The following is a 12,235-nucleotide window of genomic DNA, read 5'->3' as shown; positions in this document are numbered from 1 at the left end:
AGGTTCGGGTTCAACCTTTGGGTATGAGAGTTTGGCCATTGACCTGGCCCTTAAGAGGTCTAAGAAAACAAAAGAAAATACAAACGGTAGCATTTACACCATACAATATGCTGGATTAGAGGCGTTGTCTGGAGGAGTCGGTGCCTCCTGCTGTGTCGTTCACCACAATGACCTCTTCCCAGACTGCGAGAAGTGTAAACCTGTCCACGTGAGCACCAGAGCGACCATAAAACCTCCCCATCCGTGTGATAAAGAGCTTAATGTTAGTCCATAGTTCACGCCTCCTTGACCAGGGGCAGGCGGTTGTGGTGGCGATGATGGTAGTGGTAAGGAAGAAACCATAACAAGCAGGAGCTGTTCCTAAGCGTCACTGTGCGCGTTGTCACGATGTACAAGATAATCAATGTTACGATGTACAAGACAGTCAACGTCTCGGTCTTGCTCCATCCACATTTCGTCATCTCTACCCACTTCACTGTTTTCTTGATACAAAATCAACCAGCCATTACCATGCCAAAATCTACAATCAACCGCATCTCTGACAGCTTCTGCTGTAAAACTGAGAAACAGCGTACCAGTGAGGAACCACGTCTACCCAAACTTCGTCCCCGTCCTTTATAATAAGCTACGTAGGCATTAGAGATAAGAACGATCGATGGGGGTTTACTAGGCTACGGAAGCATCAGAGCGCAGAGAAGAACGAAGGGGTTGTACGGGGGTATACTAGGCTACGGAAGCATCAGTGCTAAGGGAAGAACAAAGGGGGTAGGACGTCTCAATAATCATATTTCCCATAGTCCGTGTTACGTTAGTGGTGTGGCGAACTGACTCACACTAGCTGGGTTAGGATACACATAGTCGTCCCCACAATACTGCACCAGGATTCTCAAGATCTGCGGTCTCGTTCAAGCCAACAGCCGCATACCTTTACAGAACATATATCCTAAACCTGTGAGGTAAAATTCTTTGAAATAAAATCCTACATCCGTACTCCTCGGATCTTCGAGCAGGGTACTCTGTCCGAACAAAGTTAGTTCCGAAACGCTCAGCAAATCATCTCTCCCTGGCAGCTTCCTTAAAAGGTTTTATATCACAAACCTGATCCATATAATCACTATATCTATCATTAATTCAACACAGCTGCAGTCTATTACATGTAAACAATACTTCTCTCAGCTGTGACTCTTGCGTTTCAACTAAAGTCATCGCTTGCAGGACTGATGTGTGGCGGAGGGACGGACGTCCAGGCAGGAGTGGTGTCGCCGCGCTACCCTAACTGTTCGTCCAGAGCACCTTCGCTATCCTAGCAAAACCACAGGTGAGACGCTTTAAACCCATCTTTGCTACCACTATGAAAACACCAGTAGCTACTTGTACATATGTGCAAATGTGTAAAGCTTGTTGTGCTTTACAAATTTCCAAATTTATGGTGTTGCTGCTGAAACTGGATACCTCATATGGTATAATCATAATCGACAGCGTAGCGTATACCATCTGTAATCGTGACCCGCTACATATGCGCTTTACAAACGAGTCATAGCAAAACGAGAAACGTTAGGGTAAAGGGTACTGGCATCACAGACAACAAACAGTCAGTCTTTACGTACTGAAAGCAAGTATATTACATGAATGACCCTGCCGATGTCTGTGAGGAGGAACGAGCTTGTTCCATTAACGACGTCGGCACCCGGTGAGTACTACTAACAAGCACGTAGCTAGTTTACAATTACCAGATGCAACAAGCACAATGGGGTACTAACAATTTCAAATAGCAAAGAGATTATACTTTGTATACAAACGCTTCTTAAGTAATTGTGTAAAGCCAAAAAGAAAAGAACAGAAGCAGCACAAAATTACAGTAGAGAATCAGCTACATGTTATTTCACATATCACTCCAGCCACTTACGTACAAACTGATGATTTGGTAAGCGCCCACCTGCCCTATGATCGCCGAGTCTGAGCACACCCTTGAATACCACCACATCCATGACACAACCAATGGCGTTGATTGGTTACCCACGAGACAGTTTATCATTGGTTAACTGTGTTCCCCCCGTGCGTGTCACAACTCCTCAATGGTCCGACGGCATTTCTGAAAACAATTTGAATGCATTACTCATTCAAGGCTCTCCTAAAGGTTTAATTTACCATGCACAGGGCTGACTGCTTACGATGTGCCTGGGAACAAAACATTTCGAGTATCTATGTCCACATCCGGGTCTTTGTTCAGTTCCCATTGTTATGGTACGGAGATCAGTTCCTAACACCCAGCAAGAAGAAAGCGTTGGGCGAAGCTCTTTAAAATCGTCCCATAAGAGGTATCGTATTTTCTTTCCATTCAAAGGAAAAGATTAAGCCTAAAGCAATCCTCTATCTGACATACGGACGACATGAACGATTTGCAAAATATCTGTTGGCCGACGATCATGGGGCAGATAATGATACTCATGTGTCAGGCTGTAATGCTCGCGACACGTTACCATGCTAGCAGCGGCCAGTGTTTACATCGATAACACAGGGGGTGTCAGTATGGGCAGCGCTATCACAACTGACAGTAGCGGCGTCGAAGGTGCTGGTGGTGTAAATCTATCAGTGGAGACAATTACGTCAGTGGTGTGTGGAGAGTGGGATGCATGTTGTCACTGCGGCAAATGATATCAATAGAGGTATTGGTGTCAGTCAGTGGACAAGGGGTATCTATGCTGGCTGTGGTGGTGTCAGTAAGAGCGGTGATGGGAAGGTGACGAGCCTGCCTGATTAGCCCACTGGCGCCATCGCCCGCCCATATGGACCTTGTACACCTCCATAAAAAAAACAAACCAAGTTCCCAGCCACTCCATATTGAGGGTCAAAATAAATACATAATAATGTGATCATTTTGTACTTCAATCTTTGTTTTTGACACGTGCAGCCATAAATATATACCTAAAAACAAAATTGAATTAAACTCGAACATTTTGGACTGTCGATAGTGTGTTTATTGCAATCACTCGAACCGAATTCTAGCAAAGGCAATACACACCAGTGAGTCTACACTGTAACCATCTATATCAAAAAATTTTTTACCAACATTCAGTCGTACACCCAACACAGATGGTGCATTATGAATTACGATTTTTTTTTTCGATGATGCAAGATTCAAAATCTACTGAACATCTCTCCACAACAACGTTTGAAGCCAGTCTGCGAGGAAATTGGAGCAACATTCAGAGAGCGCCTTGACGAAAAAGCCTTGTCTTGTATATGACTGCCTTCTGATGGCTAGTCAGTGTAAGGTGCAGTAGGTCCTATGACAATGTTGAGCGGGCACACGATCTGGCTGCGGTAGGTGCTGGTGGTGGACGAGGCGGGCGGTGTGCTGGTGTCTGGAGTAGATGTATGGTGCGGACCCTCGCCCTGGCCGCCGGCCGGACACCATATAGTTTATGAGTCGCCCGCCAGAATGCCCTCTTGTGGGACCCCCGCGCACACCTACTTGCCCCCTCGCACTATTTCTCCGTTTATCAGTGCCCAGGCATCGGAAGGGAGGACGCCGGGGCCATCATGCTTCAAGTATTATCAGGGGTGACTCGTCTGAGCACATACGTTAGCAATTGTGGGCCGCTATAAATACTACAGGGTGTATATACTATTTCACAGGACACAGACCAAAGGCGTTTGTTTTGTTTTTTTTTAACTCCTTAAGCGTTGTGTGTCGCAACGGAGGACATTTCCAGTAGCAGGCCCTTCCCTAAGGTTGAGACAGTGGCAAGAAACAACACCTGTGCCCACGGTTTTATCCTTACGAAATCACAATACCCCTTACGAAAAAAGATAATTCAATTCAACCACAATACTGATTTAATTCACTTGAGATAAGTCTTACATCAGCGACGAAATAGAATTATAAATTCCTCTGAAGCTAATGAGAAATCCTATACTATATATACACTTAGTGCATACACTAGGGCTGCTCTGAGCAACGAACGGTTTTAAAACTGTTCGTGATAATCGGTGTTAAAACAAGGTCAAGCACTCGATAATCAGTGTTAAAAACGGCCAATCAAACTCAGGCAATGCCAGGCTGATCACCAACACAATTCATTCTAGTTATGTAGTGCCCCTAACTGTATTTCTCCTCAATTCCTTCTCCCTCACCTGCTCTTCCTTCAGCCAGGGGAAGCAAGAAACCAGAAAAAAAGAGAAAATCACATGATGAAGGAAATGAAATGCACAGAGGAAAAATATGAAATAATACAGTTCCCGAGATGAAAGTTGTAGGGGGGGGGGGAGATCTTTTGGTTACAGCGGCGAAGGTGGAGTAACCAACCAGTCGACAGCATCGACCGAATACATCAGTAGGCAAATTCAAAAGTGACTTAACTGTTGAGTATTCAACAGAGACGTTGTAATTGTGAATCTCACAAATATCGAGATGCTAGCTCCTCAGGATACACTGTAGCACGTCACGTTATGAAGAATTTCAATGCAGTATGCGTAAGAAGACATCACGACCAACTGACTGGATAGATGTGTGCCGTTCACAGCTCCTGTGATCCGGCAGTGGTACCGCAAAGGCATGCTATTCCAGAGTGTCTGGCGATATCTACAAGCTCGCTAGGGAGTGAGCTATGGGTTTATGACTCTATTTGTAACGAGGAAAGAGGTACAAGTCAACTACGAGAGCAAACCTGAAGACTAATGGAAGAAAAGCAAATATACAGTGTATCCCTGCATGGCCGAACTGTGAGCATGGTTGGTCATAGAAAAAAATAAGACAGCTAGGATGAGGACAGAGCCATGATGGAAGACCGACAGTATCGTTTGGTTCGGTACATATATATATATATATATATATATATATATATATATATATATATATATATATATATGGTAGCGCTAGGGGGAGGGGGATGTTATTCCATGTGTGGCGAGGTGGCGATGGGAATGAATAAGGGCAGACAGTGTGAATTGTGTGCATGTGTATATATGTATATGTCTGTGTGTGTATATATATGTGTACATTGAGATGTATGGGTATGTATATTTGCGTGTGTGGACATGTATGTATATACATGTATATGAGGGTGGGTTGGGCCATTTTCTTTCGTCTGTTTCCTTACGCTACCTCGCAAACGCGGGAGACAGCGACAAAGCAAAATAAAAAATAAATAAATAAATAATATATATATATATATATATATATATATATATATATGTATATGTGTGTGTGTGTGTGTGTGTGTGTGTGTGTGTGTGTGTGTGTGTGTGTGTGTGTATGTATGTATGTATGTATGTATGTATGTATGTATGTATGTATGTATTAGAGAGAGAGAGAGAGAGAGAGAGAGAGAGAGAGAGAGAGTCAAAAGGAAAATAGGTGGTAATGTGGGACAATGAAGTCCAACCAGAGAACTAGTGGCAATCTAAAGAATGATAGGAGGTTCTGAGAACAGTTAGCGCAACAAAAGGATCCTGGCGCCACATGACAATGGATGGTACTACAGGATAGGTGGTGCTATAGAACAATGGATGGTGATACGGGACAACAGAGGGTACTACAGGATAATGGATGATACTCTGGGGACAGGGTTAGGGGAAGTCTGAGGTGCAGTTGGGGAAGGAAGGAGTCCGTAGGAGAGAAGGGGAGTGATGGTACCTCTCGAGGGGATGGGATATGAGGAGTCTCATGAGGAGCGTGGGGATGGAGGGAGTGTGTGAAGAAGACAGGATGAACAGGTCTCTCATGGCAACTCCTTTCTGAAATCCATTCACCTACATGAAGGGAACCTATGACGGAAATGTAAGGAGTTTCTTGTGGAGATGGAGAAGAGTGAGGAGGCACGAGAGCTCATGCCAGCATCAGATTACAGGCAACAAAAACTTGCAAAACAATAGACATGGCGAGTAAGGGGTACGAGTAATGTCAATTCTGGTGACGACGAGGCTCCGGCTATACGAGAGGTAGCTCCTCAAAATCGTACCATCCACACCAAAGACTAACACTTAATAATTCTGAAAATTGTAATTTCTTTAAGGTAAGAACCAATGATGAGAAAAAAAAAACCGCTTTTGCTTGTAATAAGAACTTTAAGATTATCTTGAATGGGGTAACTTCAGGAGAAACCTATTTTGTAAGGCGTCATGGGTCCGTGGGTACGGGTGTTAAGTGCTGGCTGCTACAGAGTCACGAGACGATGACGGCCGCTGTAATAATAATGACGGACGGACACATTAGAGGTGTGTTTGATGCACTTAGTCTCTCGGGGGAGGTGGCCTGGGATCGAGCCACTCCTTTATGTTTTATTCTGGCACTTGATCAGCGATGCTGGCGCCCACCCTTATTAGGCCCACCATGACAGTATCGGCCGCACTGTTGATTTACTGCCCTGCATGGCTTCCTCCCCGCCCCACCCGATCCAACCACCACCCAGGTTCCTCCCACGCTACACGCCTCTACACCCCCTACATCTGCCAGCCTCCTCCCACTACACGACCCTACACCCTCTACCAGCCTACATGCCGTCTACACCTACACGCCTCTAACTCTACATCGGCCGGTCTCCCTCTTACATGTCTACATTCCTACAACTGCCTTACATGCTGTATGCCTTCGTATGTAATACATCTTCTGTGCCTTTGTAACCCCTATCCACCTCTCCATGCCACACACTAAACGCCTCTACACCACCTCCCTACCTCACAGCCCCAGGTATAACCCAAGATCTGTGAGTCTATCTCCCTATCCACCTTTACACCCTCCGCCCGCTTGCCTGCTTGTTCAGAGGTCACACACCCCTAAACCCATTTTTCTGCCTACACGCTCGCCTGCTTCCCCACGCCATACGCCCACCCCTCCCACGCAACACGTTTCCCCCACACTGAACGTTTCAACACCCAAAAGCCTACACAATTCGCTGTACGTGGTTATACCCACTCAAGTCCGCCTGCCTCACCACGCTACACGTCTCTACGCCCATCTGTCTGGGAGGCCAAGCTGCACGCTATTCACCAGTACCACCTCCATACCCTCCTGCCTGGCCAACACCACACACCACACGGCTGTACTCCCCTACACCTGAGCACTGCTCTGTCATTCAGAGCACCTGCAGCACACTGCCGACATCTCTAGCGGCGTTTGGTAGAACCATATACACCAGCGACCCCTTCACATTCCCTCAACATGTTACATCCTAAAGAAGCTTTCGCTTTCTCGCTACATTCCCTTTGTCTATTCTCACATTCAGTTAACGCATAGGTATACGGCTACGGCACCGCTCTAGAGCAGTGACAAAGCAGCACCGGAACAAGGCGATAGCAGCACCGCTTTAAGGCATAGAGAGGATAAGAACACACAAGGACAGAAACCCACGAGGGACTAAAATTCAGGACTATGACACCGCTGGGAGTAAAACATGTGTCTGGGATAGCTACAGATTGATCGAACAAGGACGCAGGTTTAAGTCTGGGTTACGGTGGTGTCAGCAGCTTAGAATATGAGGTTGACAGGGAGAAGTCAAGGTCAGAGTATGGAGAAGACCACATGCAAACGAGAGGGACGGAGGGTTAGGACGCGAGCTAATCTTAAGAAAATGTCAGAGGCCAGGGAACAGCCCGTGGACTAAAACCGAACTACAGTACTGGAATAGGACTTGAGTATTGACCTAAGCTAAGGGATCAGGAAAGTGAGATACTATAAATATATAAGCCAAGGTTCGAACCCGAGGGTAAGGGGAAGGGCCAGTGGACTGGAGGAGCCTTTCCTGAGCAGGTATGTAGCTCGTCTTAGATGAGGAAATGATCGCAGGGCGCAAGGAGTTCTGAGGAGTGTGGATGAGAACAACTTAATAGTCCTAGACAGCTGCTGTTGCTGGGATTGTGAATCTGCAGGCAAAGGAGGGAAGGAGTTGCAGGAAGGCAATGCTGGAGGGGTGGCAGTCACCTCCCTTTACCCTCATTAGTGTACGTGGGCGGGTGTTGACCCCCCCATCCTTCCACCCACCCATACACACCAGACGCCCACCATCACCACCACCTACCTGAGGGTTGGTGAGGTTGGCCCGAGCCCTCCATCGGGCAGCTCCCTACCTATCCCCTCCCTCACCCAGGACCTTAATTTACTGCCACTCCCTCCTGCCCTATCCTCCCCCTCTCCCTCTCGTTTCAAGGAAAACAGGACCGTTCACTTCCATTTGATCTCCAACTGCATAGGTTAGGTTTCCTTTGTTCACTATTCACACTTGTAACTCATGCCTTTCATATTTCCTCGCTTATCCATCCCTGCTGTACTATAGACACGACAATTAAAAGTCATGTCCTCTCACAGAGACTTGAATGGTGTACCTTAACGTACGGGCGGGGATGTCTCTCGGAAGAGGCTCACACTTTTGTTCCCCGGTAAGACTACCGCTGTACTTGCGTATGTGATCCCAGCTGACAAGGTGTAGCTAAGCAAGGAGAAGTTCTGGACTTTATCGTCTTCACATCGCCACACTCGTCATACTTGTAACCTCAACAACAGTCAAGTTTCTGGGCTCTGAACAATATTACATGTTTACCTACCACAGCACGACCCCTCAGTACTGACCTAACTCCGGTCCTGTATTGAGTGGCTGCGGAAGAGTCCTGTAGTGATGTAGCGCCGGCTCGTTGAATGGGGACGGACGGGGAGGAGAGATGAAAGAGGTCAGAGGTTACGTTCGAAAGGAGAAAAGGGACGATAAGAAAAAGGGGAGGGTGGAGGGGGAAGAGGAGCAGGAGTTGTTGTTTTAGAAAATGGAAAATATTAGGGTGCATAGTATGAGGGAGGGAGCAGTGAGAGGAGGAGGACTAGCAGCCTGCTGGGCGGGCGGGCGGGCGTGTGGGGGGCCTCGGCCGTCGCCCAGTAAATCATGGAGCAGCAAGGCAGCCTCCAGGGCCTCCCATCCGCCACCCCCTGCTGTTCCCTCTTCCGACGGTGCACCCGACTGATACTGTTCCCGACAATGCCCCTCGATGGTGCAACCTACCGATGCTGGGTCCCTAAACTGCACCAACGGTGTGGTCGACAGTTGGCGGCTCCTCACACTGTCCCGACGATATGGCCGACAGATGGCAGGGTCCAAACACTACCCTAAGTGGGTGACAGACAAGTGGGTAAAGACCCCTGACTGATCCGACAGCACGACTCCACATACGGCTGCCACCCGGCAATGCCCTGTCGATGTGGCCGACGAATGATGACGAAACCATATCGTCGCGTCACTAAGACCCACAGACGGTGGACCCCACATTGTCCCAAAAGTGTGGCTGAGAGGCGGTGGTCCCGCGCGCTACCACCTGAAGATGTGGCCGACAGATGGCATCTCCCAACATGACTGCAACATCAGAGGTGACAACAACAAGTGGCGGTTCCCCCCCTCACCATTTGAACCTAGGACCAACCCAGAGTGGCTACCTACACTGTCCCCGATAATGTGGCAAACAGATGTTGCTTCCCCGACATTATCCTGAGGGTGAACACCATGTGGTGGCTCGCTACACTGACTCCACGGTATGGCCGACAGATGGTGGCTCTCACACTGTCCTGATGATATGTCTGGCAGGTGGACTACAAACAGACTCCCAACACAGACCACATGGTGTGGACCGCAGGTCATGCCTCACCACAGACATGATGAAAGCAAGTGGAGGTATCGTGACCACACCCTCATCCCGTTCCCCCTCCAGACTGTCACAGTGACTCGACTGGAGTGTATTACCTTTACCGTCTACTTTGCCCCTTCATGTCACACTGCCACAGTTACCGTCATCAAACGCAGTTACGGTGACCTGGACTCTTCCTTATTCTACGACCGTGCATTTTCGATATCTTTTCACCAGGAAACTTTTCTGGTGATGTTTACCCATTATCGATACTCGGAGTAAGCAGCTTTAATGGTGCTGGAGAGAGAGAAAATACCTGTACGATGCAGCAGGTTACCTCCCGTAGACCGAGGCACAGGCGGACGAACTAAAACAGGGAGGGAATGCTGTACGAGAAGGCATTATGGCTAAGGTAACAAGCAGGGGTGGGACACGAGTGAGGCTGGAGGTTCCACGTGAGGTGAGAGGTGTAGTGTGTGGGGAAGGAGACCACAGAGAGAGGAAGTGCAAGGTAAACGAGGAGGGTGAGGGAGGGGTGGTAAGCATGACTGTATGGAGACGTGTAGGAAGGCGACAGCTTGTACCACCAAACTTGACGGGTGCGGCAAGCCAAGGGAGCGGGGAGCTCACACACTGCATCATTATCTTCATCAGCTCATGAATACTGCCATTAGAAGTTTACTTTCCTCCGTGTCATCTCTTTGGCAACATTGTCATCAATTCTAATCTCATGGTGACCTTCGCTACATCACTTATTTTTGTTTGCATCGTAAGACAATAAGCATCATTTTCACATCAGTGTCACTCTCAAAGCTCGTACTTTTCGTATTTACCAGGTTCGTTGCGACATCACTCTTGTCACTATATTCACCTCATCACCCTTACTTTCACTACACAAAATCATTAATATTCACTGTTGTAAACATCGCAATAACCCCCATCCGTTACTTTCACCGACTCCCCACCACTTTTAGACACCAAAATAATCATCTTCATCACATTTATATCACCATCAGTAAACCAGTTCCATCATGCACCACATCGTTAGGTATTCACACCCTTAACAATCTCAATACAACACAGCATCACTTTGACCACACTCACAACCGAAGCAAGACACGAGTGTATCCTCGTCACATTATCATAAGCGTCACCATCACGTTACCTTAATTCAAATGACGTGACCCTTTGCAGCCTTCATCCCCACCCGTGTCCGGGAGCCGGCATCCTCACGGTTGATTAGAAGTCCCAAGTTCGCTCCAGTCGCTAGAATATACGAAAAAAAAAGTCACACTTAGGACTAACGTGACAAAATACACATCTGGCAAACCTCTAAAAAAAAAGAGAGAGAGAGAAAGAAAGTGACATGCAACACGAACTAGACTGCAGTTTAAAATGACAGTAACAAAATTACTTCCTCGAGTAAATTGCTGCTCGTCTCCTTAATGTCAAGACAAAGGTAGCTAGCGACGACAGCCTGGTATCACCGTGGCCCAGCATGAAGCATACAACCCCGACCACAGCCCTGCAGGACGCAGCAGTCGTCCCACGCCCCAGGCCCCACCCGTCCTGCAAGCCCCCAGGCCCGACCACCATCATCAGGAGTCACCTGCACCAGACGCTCATGCCTGTGACGCAATTATTCTGGGGTGCTCCTGCAGCCCATCTCTGCCTCCCCGTTGTGTGTGTGTGTGTGACCTGCAGCTGCTGTTGTTCCTCCAGTTCTTGTCTCTACTCGTGCAGATGCTTTGTCTCTTATGGTGTTCTGATGCCAGCAGTCGCCTGCGATGCCCCCAACGGTGGCTGGTGGCAATGTTTCTTTTCTTGCTGTAGATCTGTTGCTGGTGGGGGTGTCGGTAGTCCTTTAGTAGCTTCTGCTGCTGCTGCTACAGACATCACCATCCTTGCAACTGCATCGCCATCCCTGCAACTGCCACAGCTGATGTTACGAGTGCTGATAATGCCGCTATTTCTGTTTGCTGTCACTACTACTGCGACCAGTGCTGAATAGGCTACTGCTCACTTTGGTTCTCTCTCGCACGCGCCCTTACCGAGAGCTTTACAGTTTCCACGGGCGTTCCTATTGCTGGCAATCTTATCGTTCTTTGTGATGCTGTTAGGCCACGGACGCAAATGAAACTCAGCTGATCTTATACCAGGGTCAAATTACCTGGCCCGCTGTGTATGTCGTCTGTGGAGGGCAAATCAGCCTGACTGGCCCACAACGTACGATGTAATCAGTCTAAAGCGAAAGGAAACGGGTACACAAGACGTGCACCTTAAACCCACCCCATCCTCCCGTCTCCGGTTCTAGTGCACCATCGCTTACCACAGGAAAGCCCAAGAGAGGCGATGCTGGAGGGTAAGGTGAACTACCCAGGTGTACAAAGAGAGGTGGTACACCAGCCCGGCCAGGCAGACCTGGGCGAACCAACCTACTACCTTCCTCATGTGGCCACTCACCGAAGCCTGCTCTGTGAACTAATGTACACGATTCACCACACCTCCAACATCCTCTTATTCACAGTCTAATGCATCATATTACTGAGGGAAAGTCATATATGAATTCTACGCTTATCTTAACAGGATAAGAATGCCGTGTCAAGACAAACCAGCAAGAGTGTAAAGGCAC

The 12,235-nt window shown here is 47.9% G+C and overlaps 1 long non-coding RNA gene across 1 annotated transcript in view; it reads left to right on the top strand.

The window, feature by feature from the left end:
* LOC139752754 (uncharacterized) overlaps positions 1 to 12,235 on the top strand; it is a 77,425-nt gene that overhangs the window by 45,183 nt on the left and 20,007 nt on the right. The window contains exon 2 of the long non-coding RNA XR_011713574.1: positions 1,216 to 1,318. This is a non-coding gene — a long non-coding RNA (uncharacterized lncRNA). The remainder of the gene's footprint in view (positions 1 to 1,215; positions 1,319 to 12,235) is intronic.

The sequence above is a fragment of the Panulirus ornatus genome, chromosome 13, assembly GCF_036320965.1.
Source record: "Panulirus ornatus isolate Po-2019 chromosome 13, ASM3632096v1, whole genome shotgun sequence".
Taxonomy (NCBI): Eukaryota; Metazoa; Arthropoda; class Malacostraca; order Decapoda; family Palinuridae; genus Panulirus; species Panulirus ornatus.
This window is presented reverse-complemented; position numbering and strand designations above follow the sequence as displayed.